Source organism: Eriocheir sinensis, chromosome 64 (assembly GCF_024679095.1).
Source record: "Eriocheir sinensis breed Jianghai 21 chromosome 64, ASM2467909v1, whole genome shotgun sequence".
Classification (NCBI taxonomy): domain Eukaryota; kingdom Metazoa; phylum Arthropoda; class Malacostraca; order Decapoda; family Varunidae; genus Eriocheir; species Eriocheir sinensis.
In genome coordinates this window covers 7,507,301-7,519,855 of record NC_066572.1, presented here as the reverse complement: position 1 = coordinate 7,519,855, position 12,555 = coordinate 7,507,301, and the positions used below count along the sequence as shown (strand labels likewise).

Below are 12,555 nucleotides of genomic sequence, written 5' to 3'. Positions count from 1 at the left end.
ATGAGGGTTAAGGACATCAAGAAATGCATTGCCACCAATGGCCTGGAAAAATGGCAAGCAGGAGCAGCAGAAAAGTCGACTTTAAGATGGTGCAAGAGAAAACAAAAGCCTGAAAGAGAAAATTGGTACCGGGGAGACTGGGGGAGTAAGCTGCTGTTCAAGGCAAGGTCTGGAACTCTAGAAGTAAAGGGGAGAAGCAGAGACGAGCAGGACCAAAACTGTAGCTTGTGTATAGGGGAAAAGGAAACAATAGAGCGCCTGATAGTGGCCTGTGACAGGTATGAAGAGGAGAGGCAAAGGCTATTGGCTTCAGTAGTGGAAATTATTGGGATAGAGGAGTGGCATAGCAGATTGGAGGAGGAAGATGGAGGAGTAAGTACCGTGTTAGGACTATATGGCAGTAAGGAGGAAGCAGTGAAATTAATACCTCACACAAAAATTTTCTTGACATGTGTTTGGAAAAAAAGATCTGAACAGTAAAAGTGGAGTGAAAAGTGTACTAGTGGAAAATAGCAAAGCACATAGGCAAATAAATCTGGAAAAGAAAAGGACAGAAAACCTAAGTTTCAGGATGAAGTGCTTAAGAAAGTGATGTATACTGAAAAGTGTGTAGAAGTGAAAAAGAAGAAAAGCGGAACGAAAGAAGGAGGACCTAAGAAGCGATACAAAGCGGCACAGGTCAAAAGAAGAAGAAGAAGAAGAAGAAGAGCAAACAAGTCCCCTGTGACATCAAGATCAAGGTCGAGGTCCGCCGCGTGCCCTGAAGTGCCCTGGCAGTGTTTCTCGTGGAGGAGGAGGAGCCCCTCGGCGTGCAGGCCCCCAGGGTGAGTGTGCGGGTGGTGGAGGCCAGGTGTGGACGGCCACACTTGGGACAGGAAAGAGGGAGGGCCAGGGTGGACGGGCTACACTTGGGACAGGAAGGAGGGGAGGCCAGGTGTGGACGGCTACACTTGGGACAGGAAGGAGGGAGGCCAGGGTGTGGACGGGCTACACTTGGGACAGGAAGGAGGGAGGGCCAGGGTGTGGACACTTGGGACAGGAAGGAGGGAGGGCCAGGTGTGGACGGGCCACACTTGGGACAGGAAGGAGGGGAGGGCCAGGGTGTGGACGGCTACACTTGGGACAGGAAGGAGGGAGGGCCAGGGTGTGGACGGCCACACTTGGGACAGGAAGGAGGGAGGGCCAGGGTGTGGACGGGCTACACTTGGGACAGGAAGGAGGGAGGGCCAGGGTGTGGACGGCCACACTTGGGACAGGAAGGAGGGGAGGGCCAGGGTGTGGACAGGCTACACTTGGGACAGGAAGGAGGGAGGGCCAGGGTGTGGACGGGCACACGTGGGACCGGTAGGAGGGGAAGGCCAGGGTGAGGACGGGCTACACTTGGGACAGGAAGGAGGGAGGGCCAGGGTGTGGACGGGCCACACTTGGGACAGGAAGGAGGGAGGGCCAGGGTGTGGACGGGCTACACTTGGGACAGGAAGGAGGGAGGGCCAGGGTGTGGACGGGCCACACTTGGGACAGGAAGGAGGGAGGGCCAGGGTGTGGACAGGCTACACTTGGGACAGGAAGGAGGGGAGGGCCAGGTTGTGGACGGATACACTTGGGACAGGAAGGAGGGAGGGCCAGGGTGTGGACGGCTACACTTGGGACAGGAAGGAGGAGGGCCAGGGTGTGGACGGGAACACTTGGGACAGGAAGGAGGGGAGGGCCAGGGTGTGGACAGGCTACACTTGGGACAGGAAGGACGGGAGGGCCAGGGTGTGGACGCACACTTGGGACAGGAAGGAGGGAGGGCCAGGGTGTGGACGGCTACACTTGGGACAGGAAGGAGGGGAGGGCCAGGTGTGGACGGGCTACACTTGGGACAGGAAGGAGGGAGGGCCAGGTGTGGACGGGCTACACTTGGGACAGGAAGGAGGAGGGCCAGGGTGTGGACGGGCTACACTTGGGACAGGAAGGAGGGGAGGGCCAGGGTGTGGACGGGCTACACTTGGGACAGGAAGGAGGGGAGGGCCAGGGTGTGGACGGCTACACTTGGGACAGGAAGGAGCGGAGGGCCAGGTGTGGACGGGCTGTACTTGGGACAGGAAGGAGGGGAGGGCCAGGGTGTGGACGGGCTACACTTGGGACAGGAAGGAGCGGAGGGCCAGGGTGTGGACGGGCTGTACTTGGGACAGGAAGGAGGGGAGGGCCAGGGTGTGGACGGGCTACACTTGGGACAGGAAGGAGCGGAGGGCCAGGGTGTGGACGGGCTGTACTTGGGACAGGAAGGAGGGGAGGGCCAGGGTGTGGACGGCCACACTTGGGACAGGAAGGAGGGAGGGCCAGGGTGTGGACGGCCACACTTGGGACATGAAGGAGCGGAGGGCCAGGGTGTGGACGGCCACACTTGGGACAGGAAGGAGGGAGGGCCAGGGTGGACGGGCTACACTTGGGATGGGAAGGAGGGGAGGGCCAGGGTGTGGACGGGCTACACTTGGGACATGAAGGAGCGGAGGGCCAGGGTGTGGACGGGCTACACTTGGGACAGGAAGGAGGGGAGGGCCAGGGTGTGGACGGGCTACACTTGGGACAGGAAGGAGGGGAGGGCCAGGGTGTGGACGGGCTACACTTGGGACAGGAAGGAGGGGAGGGCCAGGGTGTGGACGGGCTACACTTGGGACAGGAAGGAGGGTAGGGCCAGGGTGTGGACGGCCACACTTGGGACATGAAGGAGCGGAGGGCCAGGGTGTGGACGGGCTACACTTGGGACAGGAAGGAGGGGGGGCCAGGTGTGGACGGCTACACTTGGGACAGGAAGGAGGGGAGGGCCAGGGTGTGGACGGGCTACACTTGGGACAGGAAGGAGCGGAGGGCCAGGGTGTGGAGGGGCTGTACTTGGGACAGGAAGGAGGGGAGGGCCAGGGTGTGGAGGGGCTGTAATTGGGACAGGAAGGAGGGGAGGGCCAGGGTGTGGACGGGCTACACTTGTTACAGGAAGGAGGGGAGGGCCAGGGTGTGGAGGGCCTGTACTTGGGACAGGAAGGAGGGGAGGGCCAGGGTGTGGACGGGCTACACTTGGGACAGGAAGGAGCGGAGGGCCAGGGTGTGGACAGGCTGTACTTGGGACAGGAAGGAGGGGAGGGCCAGGGTGTGGACGGGCTGTATTTGGGACAGGAAGGAGGGGAGGGCCAGGGTGTGGACGGGCTGTACTTGGGACAGGAAGGAGGGGAGGGCCAGGGTGTGGACAGGCTGTACTTGGGACAGGAAGGAGGGGAGGGCCAGGGTGTGGACGGGCTGTATTTGGGACAGGAAGGAGGGGAGGGCCAGGGTGTGGACGGGCTGTACTTGGGACAGGAAGGACCCAGCAAACATGGTTATGCCGGGCCTGCATCTTGCCAGTGCTGGCAAGTCATCATAAACCAAATCGGTTTTGAATCGGTAAGCCATCACGTAGTAATGGGCCCAACAGCGGGCCATTTACTTGCCGATATATCTTTGCACCCCGGGCCTGAATCGGTTACGCTGCGTGCCAGAAACAGATCTATATTGGCATTCCGTAACCATACCACTGCAGCCAATACTGGGCCTATGCAGCCTTCTATTAATACCAATGCCGGCCCAATTCTGAGCTGGTTGCAGGCCAACATGGACCAACTGTTTCCATTACCACCCCGCTTTGCAGCTGTGATTTTCCTTTTGCCTTCTCAAAGCTTCATCTCATTGACTGTGTAGTTCATCAGAAGAAGACCTTATGAAGTAACAGACGCTGTTCCTCCATAACGTTGTTTTCTAATGACATACACAGTCAGTGACATGAAGCTTCAAGAAGGCAAAAGGAAAATCACAGCTCCAAAGCGGGGTGGTATTGAGAACAGTTAAAATCACAATGAAATCCAGACAACAAATAACTGCAAACACAACACTGAAATGGGATTATCAAATCATATTATGCCAGTATTCTGTATTTTCAAGTGTTAGGGTTCTAACAGATGCTATAATTTGTCATCCATTTTCTTTGGATCATTTTAGATCTTTGATAATACAATAGTATCTTATTAAATAATGAGGCCAAAAAATGATCTATGTTGCATAGTAACTTTGACCACATTCAATAATGGTGGTTATATGACTGGACACATATTGCAAGCATCCATGAAAAATAAATGAATGCAAATTATAACATCCGTGAACCCAAAGATTGTCAGACCTAAGGATCGACATGAAAAAATGCAACTCAAATACAAAAATGTAATTTTGCTGCTTCATATCAAGCACTCAACCTTTCAACTTTGCTTGACATGGTGCTGTTTGACCTTGATATGTCTTACACTGGCAAGATTTAAGATTGGCAAAGTGTGAGCTAATTTACTGCTAGAATGTGTCATATAAGTGCTATAAATAAGACGATAATCATTATATGATGCAAAATATATTCTTTCCATAAGAAATCAAAAGCAAATCACAGCATCATGGTGAGATACATCTCTCCCTCTATACTATGAAACAGACAAATCACAGCATCATGGTGAGATACATCTCTCCCTCTATACTATACAACAGACAAATCACAGCATCATGGTGAGATACATCTCTCCCTCTATACTATACAACAGGCAAATCACAGCATCATGGTGAGATACATCTCTCCCTCTATACTATACAACAGGCAAATCACAGCATCATGGTGAGATACATCTCTCCCTCTATACTATACAACAGACAAATCACAGCATCATGGTGAGATACATCTCTCCCTCTATACTATACAACAGACAAATCACAGCATCATGGTGAGATACATCTCTCCCTCTATACTATGAAACAGACAAATCACAGCATCATGGTGAGATACATCTCTCCCTCTACACACACACACACACACACACACACACACACACACACACAGGATATGGAGAAGATTGATAGAGAAGACCTAGTGACGAAGGACGTTAAGTGGTAGAAGAGGGCATAGCAGGAAACTGAAAAAGACGACATTCACAAAAGACAAAGAAACACACAGTTTTCCACATAGAAGTATAACAGCTTGAAATGAACTTCATGAGATTGTGTGTGCAAAAACAATACATGAATTTAAGACAAAGTTGGATAGAAAAAGATATAGACGGGATGACAGCATGAGGCTAAGTATGGCTCTTTTCCTTACAACTAGGTAAACACACAAACACACACATGGGAATCTCGCCCTAAATTCCGCATCCTTTTTATAGCGTAATTGATGCACTGTACTCCTGAAAAAATATCTCCCTCAACTCATGCAGGAAAACATTATTTTTGATACTTTTCCTCAACTATTTCTTCATTTTGCCAAGAAAAATTGTCATTACCTGTGAAAAATTAATAAAACAGGAAACAGAATGAACCTAATGTCCTGTATCCTTTTCATAGCTCAAGGGACCATATTGGCTTTCTGGCGAGTTTTGATTTCTGGTGTGATTACAGACGCCTCTCGCTGGAGGGCGTCTGTAAATCACTTATCTTAAGACCAGAAGTCAAAATAGCTATAGGTTCTGCTAACAATTATTTAACAGCAAGTTAAATCATTCTTAAGCTGCTGGAGAGCAAAATAAAGCCCTGGGCAAAAAATACAAAACCTCCAAGCTATTTTGTCTGTTTGGGCTGCTCAGGAGACTGCGTGCTGCACATTCGCCCCTCAGTGGTCACACACACCACACACAGATGCAAACCTTAAAACCTTACCAGCAAAGGGTAAATACATTTTTTTTCTACCAGCAGGTACCACGTTTGGACATTTGGCTCCAAACGACAGCCAGTATTATTTTTTCCCGAAATAGAAAAGAGGAACCGAGTTAAGTCCAAACTACTTGTCCTTGTCTTCGAGTCGCCGCTGGATAGCCAATATGGTCCCTTGACGCACTGTACTCCTGAAAAAAAATCTCCTTCAACTCATGCAGGATAGCATTATTTATGGTACCTTTCCTCAACTATTTCTTCATTTTGCCAACAAAAATCACCATTATCTGTGAAAAATAAATAAAACAGGAAACAGAATATTCAAAAATAAATTAACTAACTCTTCAACTCCAATATTAGGGAAGTAAAAACTGAACTGAAAAAAAAAAACAACTAATGAACAATAATAATGATAATAATAATAATAATAATGATGATGATGATGAATACAGTATTAACTGCATGAAACATTGCAAGAAGTTAAGGGGATTCAAACAGAAACTGAAAATAACAAATCCAGTAATCTTTTCCTTGGAGAATCTTTTGTAATGCATGAGATGAAATTCCTTCCATTACTTTCCCAGTAAAAAAGAACCGTATACAAATACTTAAACCATACTCTGACATGGCTATTGTGATCAATCACCTAATTAAGATCTAGCTATCTATGTCTGACAAAACACTATCTTGTGATGAATGTGCTGAATCATTTGACTGGGATTTCAACCTTTGTGCTCTACCTCCACAACAATCGCTGGAACAACGGAGATATTTCATAATTGTTTGACCAATCTCCTTCTCATCTGTAGAAAATTGTGGCTTCATGAGCAGCACTCCTGTCAAAAAATAATGTGATGTAAATATATTAACTATACATTATTAATTCTGTAAAATCTAATGGCCACTGAAAGGCTGCTGTTCCCCTACTCTAGACCTTCTCATCACCTCCTCATTAGTCACCCTGTCATCCCAGTCAGGTGTTACTTAAATAGGGAAGGTTACAGTGGCGTAGCTACGGGTGGGTGGGAAGCCAATAACCCCCAGGTGCCTAACCACTGGCCAGTGGGCACAGCTGCCATACGGCAAGGGAACGGTGTTCCACCATGTAGGACGGAGGAAGCATGCAGGAACATTATGAATAATTTCTACTCATGACTTTCTCTCGAACTCAAGTACAATAAATATTTTTCCTCTGCTTGAAAGAAAGTATAAGATTTATCAAACTATCTCTCTGATGCCTCACTCCATTCAGGAACGTCTAACAAAGAGGTGGCCACAGCAGAAGAGCTTCCAATTTTTCTTTATTCACCTGGAGGATAGTTTCTTTGAATTGTTTATGGGAAGAAAACAATATATTCAATGTTTATGATAACTAACATAGCAGTCTTCTAATACCAACATCAAGTCAATTCTGAAAGAAAAAGTTGCCATAGAAATTTCAGATTCAGATTTCTAAGTCACTAGAACAAGCAGAATAGTATGTAGAATAGTATGTAATGAAATATCACACAGTGATTTTGTTGTTAGTCAGCCTTTAACTCCAGACCATACCTTACCATGGTGGCTTAGTCCACATTGGTAAGCCCATGTATCTTGTGTAAAGTGCATGTCGAAAAACTATCAAGAGTACCATGTTTTGCGACATCATCAGGTAGATGCCACAAATTACGAACATTGTAAACAGCATATCTTTTCCCATATATCTGGATAAAGTGCTCAGTGAACTTGAGTAAATAGTCTTTTGCATACTCAACAGAATTTGGAATATCTTTTCTGGACAAGAGATTGACTGCACTGAACAGCAACATGAAATTGTTATATATGTTGATGTCAGTGGTATCTTTCAAAACCACAGGGCCTGTATATAGAAGAAAACTTCTTGACTCATTTGCTTTGAATCTATCAAGTTCATCTAGCGACCTTGGTTTACGGTTGAATTCCGCAGGCATGAATTTTGCTACATTGACCAGGTTTTTAGATATTCAGTTTTTCTTGTGAGAGCCTATCCTTACATTTAAGGGTCCTTTGAGCCAAAGATTGAGAAGTTTTCTCATAACACCCAAATACACTAAGTGCATAGGATCCAATACAAATTTTGACACTAAACAATTTGTCATATTCAGCTTTGCAAGAGGGGATATACCTCGGTGGTGATTACTGTCACTTTGAGCAAGAAAATTTTCATCTGATCGTGGTAGAGAATTCAATTCTGGAAATACCACAGTTCCAGCCTCATATTCCCCCACCTGTTGACACCTCTCACATCCTGAGTAACCATTGTGAGATGTGATTCTTTTAAAGAACTGTCGTGCTGGGGCATCACAAATAAAGGAGGCTGTGTGGACTGGGATAAGATGCTCACCAAGCTTATACCCATTAGATACAAGTTTCAATTCATCAATGAAATCTTTCAAAAATTCATCAACATCATTAGGTTTTGACATGCCATAAAATATTCGTACAACTTCTGGAGAACAGTTGGGTGTAAGTCCTTCACACTGAAAATTAATCAGTATTGTCCAAAATTGTGCTCTAGAGTCTGATGTAATGGTATGCCATCACAGTTTATTTTCAAAGACAAACCATTGTGTACAAGTAGCTGAATGGACTCTTTAGATGTATGTCTTGTTTCATATTTATCAATAGTTTTGAGCAAACCAAAATGGTAATACTGGCCTCCACATTTTTGTGTAATAAGTGATGTTTGGTTGACTGGAGTTTTGAGCAGTGTGCGAGCCTCTGAAGGAAGGGACGCATCATAATTTAGTTTTAGAATGGTTAACAATGAATTAATAGCTGTGTGAGTTATTTGATTATCAACAGCCCATTGTAGCAGCTGGCTTTGTGCATTTTCTGACACAACTGGAGGTACTTTTGGATGAATTGTGATTTCACAGTCACTATCAAATACTTTTACTTCATTACTAAGTGAAGAACAAATTTCAGTTTGCTTTCTTTTGTGATCATCTGTATTTAACACCTGCTGAGCTCCACAATCTACATCCTGCTTCCCTTCACATGACAATATCACATCATCATCACCATCACCCAGAGTCAGTAGTAGTGTGTGCAAGATTGACACATTGACGAGGGATAGATCGTTGGGCGTGTTTGGGTTGGCTTGTATATGGATACTGACAACATTTTCTCTTAGCTTTTTGGGCTAATGTCCACTTTGAAGACTTCATCTTTCAAAGATTTATCAAAGATAACTCACCACTTGTGTGTAGAGTGGTAAATTGTTCAACGATGACGGGACGGCTTCTTGGATGAGCCGTTTTACAACGTAAACAATATTTAAGCGGGAAAAGTTGAACTTGATCTTGATCTTGAACGTTCGCTGCCTGTAATCCCGATCGGAAAACGGATAATCCATTTTTTTGTATGTTTGCATAAATGCAGTGTTATACATTAGCTCATGATTGAGGCAAATATGAGGCAAACTGTATCGGGCCAATTTGGTTTTAGTATTAATTGGTTCAATTAACATTTACTGATGTAAGGCCGACACCGCTAACGAAGCGGTTTGCTGCAACAGTCACTCAGCTGCCGCTGCCGACACAACCCCGTCAGTAGCCGATGCTGGCCCAGTAAGCCCATGTTTGCTGGGGAGCGGAGGGCCAGGGTGTGGACGGGCTGTAATTGGGACAGGAAGGAGCGGAGGGCCAGGGTGTGGACGGGCTGTAATTGGGACAGGAAGGAGCGGAGGGCCAGGGTGTGGACGGGCTGTAATTGGGACAGGAAGGAGCGGAGGGCCAGGGTGTGGACGGGCTGTAATTGGGACAGGAAGGAGGAGAGGGACAGGGTGTGGACGGGCTGTAATTGGGACAGGAAGGAGGAGAGGGACAGGGTGTGGACGGGCTGTAATTGGGACAGGAAGGAGGAGAGGGACAGGGTGTGGACGGGCTGTAATTGGGACAGGAAGGAGCGGAGGGCCAGGGTGTGGACGGGCTGTAATTGGGACAGGAAGGAGCATAGGGCCAGGGTGTGGACGGGTACACTTGGGACAGGAAGGAGCGGAGGGCCAGGGTGTGGATGGGCCACGTGTGTGTAGGGTTGCCACCCTGACCTCAGGAAAATACCAACATCTTACTCTCCAATACGGAACTAACTGTATTTTAAGTTATGGGTCTTGTCTTGTTGCAGTGTAGGTGATGTTCACTTTGGGCGACTTGGGAGTCCACCGCCCCAACACTGTGCCCTACTCCTAGGGCCGCTTTCACTTTATTTGTTTTGATCGTTACCAATGGCGGTGATCAACGCATAGTTTTCCACGTGAAACTGGCCTATGGGGTAGTGGTAGAGGAGGTGAGAGGTGTTGAGAGTGTGTGGTAAGGTGCGGGGCTGGGCTCACCCCGCAGCCGCCACTACCCCATAGGCCAGTTTTACGTGGAAATACTATAGCGGCAATCACCGCCATTTGTAACGATAAAAACAAACAAAATGACTGTGAAAGCGGCCCCTAATGTGCCTCAGCTGGTCAGGGAGGGAGCTACTCTCTGCCCCCCTTGGAGTAGTCGCGTGTAGGACAGGGGGCTCATCAGGGATCCCCTGCAGAAACAGGTCAAATTTTCTCCTGAAGGTCTCCATGCTGCAGTTTGAGGTGTCCCTGATGTCCCTGGGCAGGCAGTTGAATAGTCTTGGTCCCTCGTTGGTAAAGCTGGCAGCATGTATGGACCTAAGACATTGACTGACTGTTTCAATGGATGTCCTGGGGCAGGTGCGGCCAAATTGGGGGTGTGTCTGGCGTGTTATCCCTCCTTCAGTTTGTGGTGATGGGTTAGGCACTTGCTTCTTCAGTGTTAATTATGTAGTACTATCTCTTCGTCTTTGGAGGGAGTAGAGTTGCAGAGTCTTGAGCCTGTCCCAGTAACTCAGATTTTTCATTGAGTTCAGCTTCCTTGTGAAGACCCTTTGTGTCTGTTCCAGTCGCTTGGTATTGTACATTTTGTGTGGGGACCACAGATGGCACAGGTATTCCATTTTCGACAACACCAGGGACTTACAGAGCGGGAGGAGGTGTTCGGGTTCCCTCGTCTTGAAGGTGCAGAGTATCCATCCTGTCATCCTGCTGGCCGTCCTTGTGATGTCAATGTGCTCAGTGGGTGAAAAGTCATTACTAACTAGTACCCCAGGTCATGTACGAGCTCTTCTCTGCAATTTCTTGACCTTTCACCTGGTACTGTGATCTTGAGGTGGCCATTTTCCCCATATCTTATTAATTCAACTTTATTTTTGTTCAAAGACATGTTGTTGTCCTAACCTAACCTAACCCAGCCCTAAAATTTCTGTGGCCTGCCATGACTGACAGCCGCTGCCCACTGCTGGTGGAGGAAGGGGGAGGGACATTGCGTCGCCTTCTTTACACATAGGTATTTTAAGACAACCCATAACAAATACATCATTTTTCTGTTGGTATCCAAGGCGGTGGCTGAGTGGTTAGCGTGCCGGTCCAGTATTCACTGCGTCGTGGATGATTTGGGTTCGAATCCGCCGCTACCACCTGGGATTTTTCAGTCACCGCCGAGTGGCCCAAGACCACCCACCTGCTGTCCTGAAGACCACCCATCAACGTGGACTCTAAAGGAACTGTCAAAGGGAAATCAAGAATGAGCTTCCGGGCGCAGCATGAGCCAAGAATAGACGGCGCCAGTATAAACACTTGCCTGCACCACGTCGGGCTTGGGCCAACCACCACTCTTCCTATGGCTATTTATTACCCACAAAAAATGGAAATGTTTACATTTCAGGATAAATAAAAGTACGATGAAAGAGAAGGTTTTTGCCTTAGGCCAGTATTTATGTTATGGCTACAGTACCCTCTCCAGTTTCGTGCTCGCTTCATTCCGAAGGTGTAGCGCTAAACTCGAGGGTCGCGAAACTCAAGGTATTGAAAACACTGAAAAAGCGCTTATTTGTTCCGACCCGTGGAGGTTTTTTGTTTTTTTTATGTGGCTTATGGCGCCGGTAAACTATCCATCTGAGCCTAATGGTCGGCCCCGAGCCTGTCATGGCGCAGGCAACTGTTTATAGTGGTGCCATTATAATTGGGTCATGCTGCCCCCCGGAGCTCACTTTTTTTCCTCCTTTACTCCCTTGTTATCTCAAAATACGTACCTTGGAAAAAGAAAGGAAACAGAAAGAGAGAACGGGTCATTTTAAAGCCACAGATGAAGCCTTACGATTGGCTGAGCTCTGAAAACACGCTTGTGATTCGCTGGGAGTCCAATGACGTCATCGCCGGCGCTCACCCAATCAGCGGCCTCACTGCCTTATTAACCCGTAGGCCGTAGACCGTAGGGTTGCGCTATGCCACCACCGCCTACAATTAGCTCGAATTAGGCGTTTTATGGCGAGCCCTTTTTAGGGTCCACCGTACCACAGCCACGACTCGTGAAAGCCTAAAAAAGGGTCTGCCCACGTTCTCGGGTTAAGGAGGGCGCCCGGGGGGGTCCCTCCTGGGCACACAGTACAAAGGAACACAAAGGAAGAACAAACAACAGCAGACCTGCTGGTCCTTACGAAGTTGTTTGTGACAAGCTACATTAACTATCTAATCAAAGGTGGAAGATGAAGGACAGCAAATGCGATGGCTCCTCCCCACCCCCCCATCCCTCCAGCCAAAGCTGGCAGGAAAGGAAAAAGAACCATGCAGCATAGAAAAACTGCATGGAATTTATGTAGGAAAGAGGAAAGAACTACCATTACTGCTACCACTAACCGGGCGATAAAAGTGGACAAAGACACCAGTATTCGAAAGAACTTAACGTTATTATGACAATGAGTAATATCTTAGTTGCTGGTTGGATTCAAAACACTTGTCTAATCTATTCTTGAAGGCCGTAACTGTTGTACTATCAA

The 12,555-nt window shown here is 47.6% G+C and overlaps 1 protein-coding gene across 2 annotated transcripts in view; it reads left to right on the top strand.

Annotated features, from left to right (window-relative positions):
* The first annotated feature begins 366 nt into the window (after window positions 1-366).
* Window positions 367-12,555, top strand: part of LOC126987356 (zinc finger protein OZF-like) — a 148,246-nt gene continuing 136,057 nt past the window's right edge. The window contains exon 1 of one of the 2 annotated variants that reach the window (XR_007740803.1): window positions 367-824. The gene's annotated coding sequence lies outside the window, so the exon portion shown is untranslated. The remainder of the gene's footprint in view (window positions 825-12,555) is intronic. The other variant, XR_007740805.1, reaches the window with a different exon arrangement.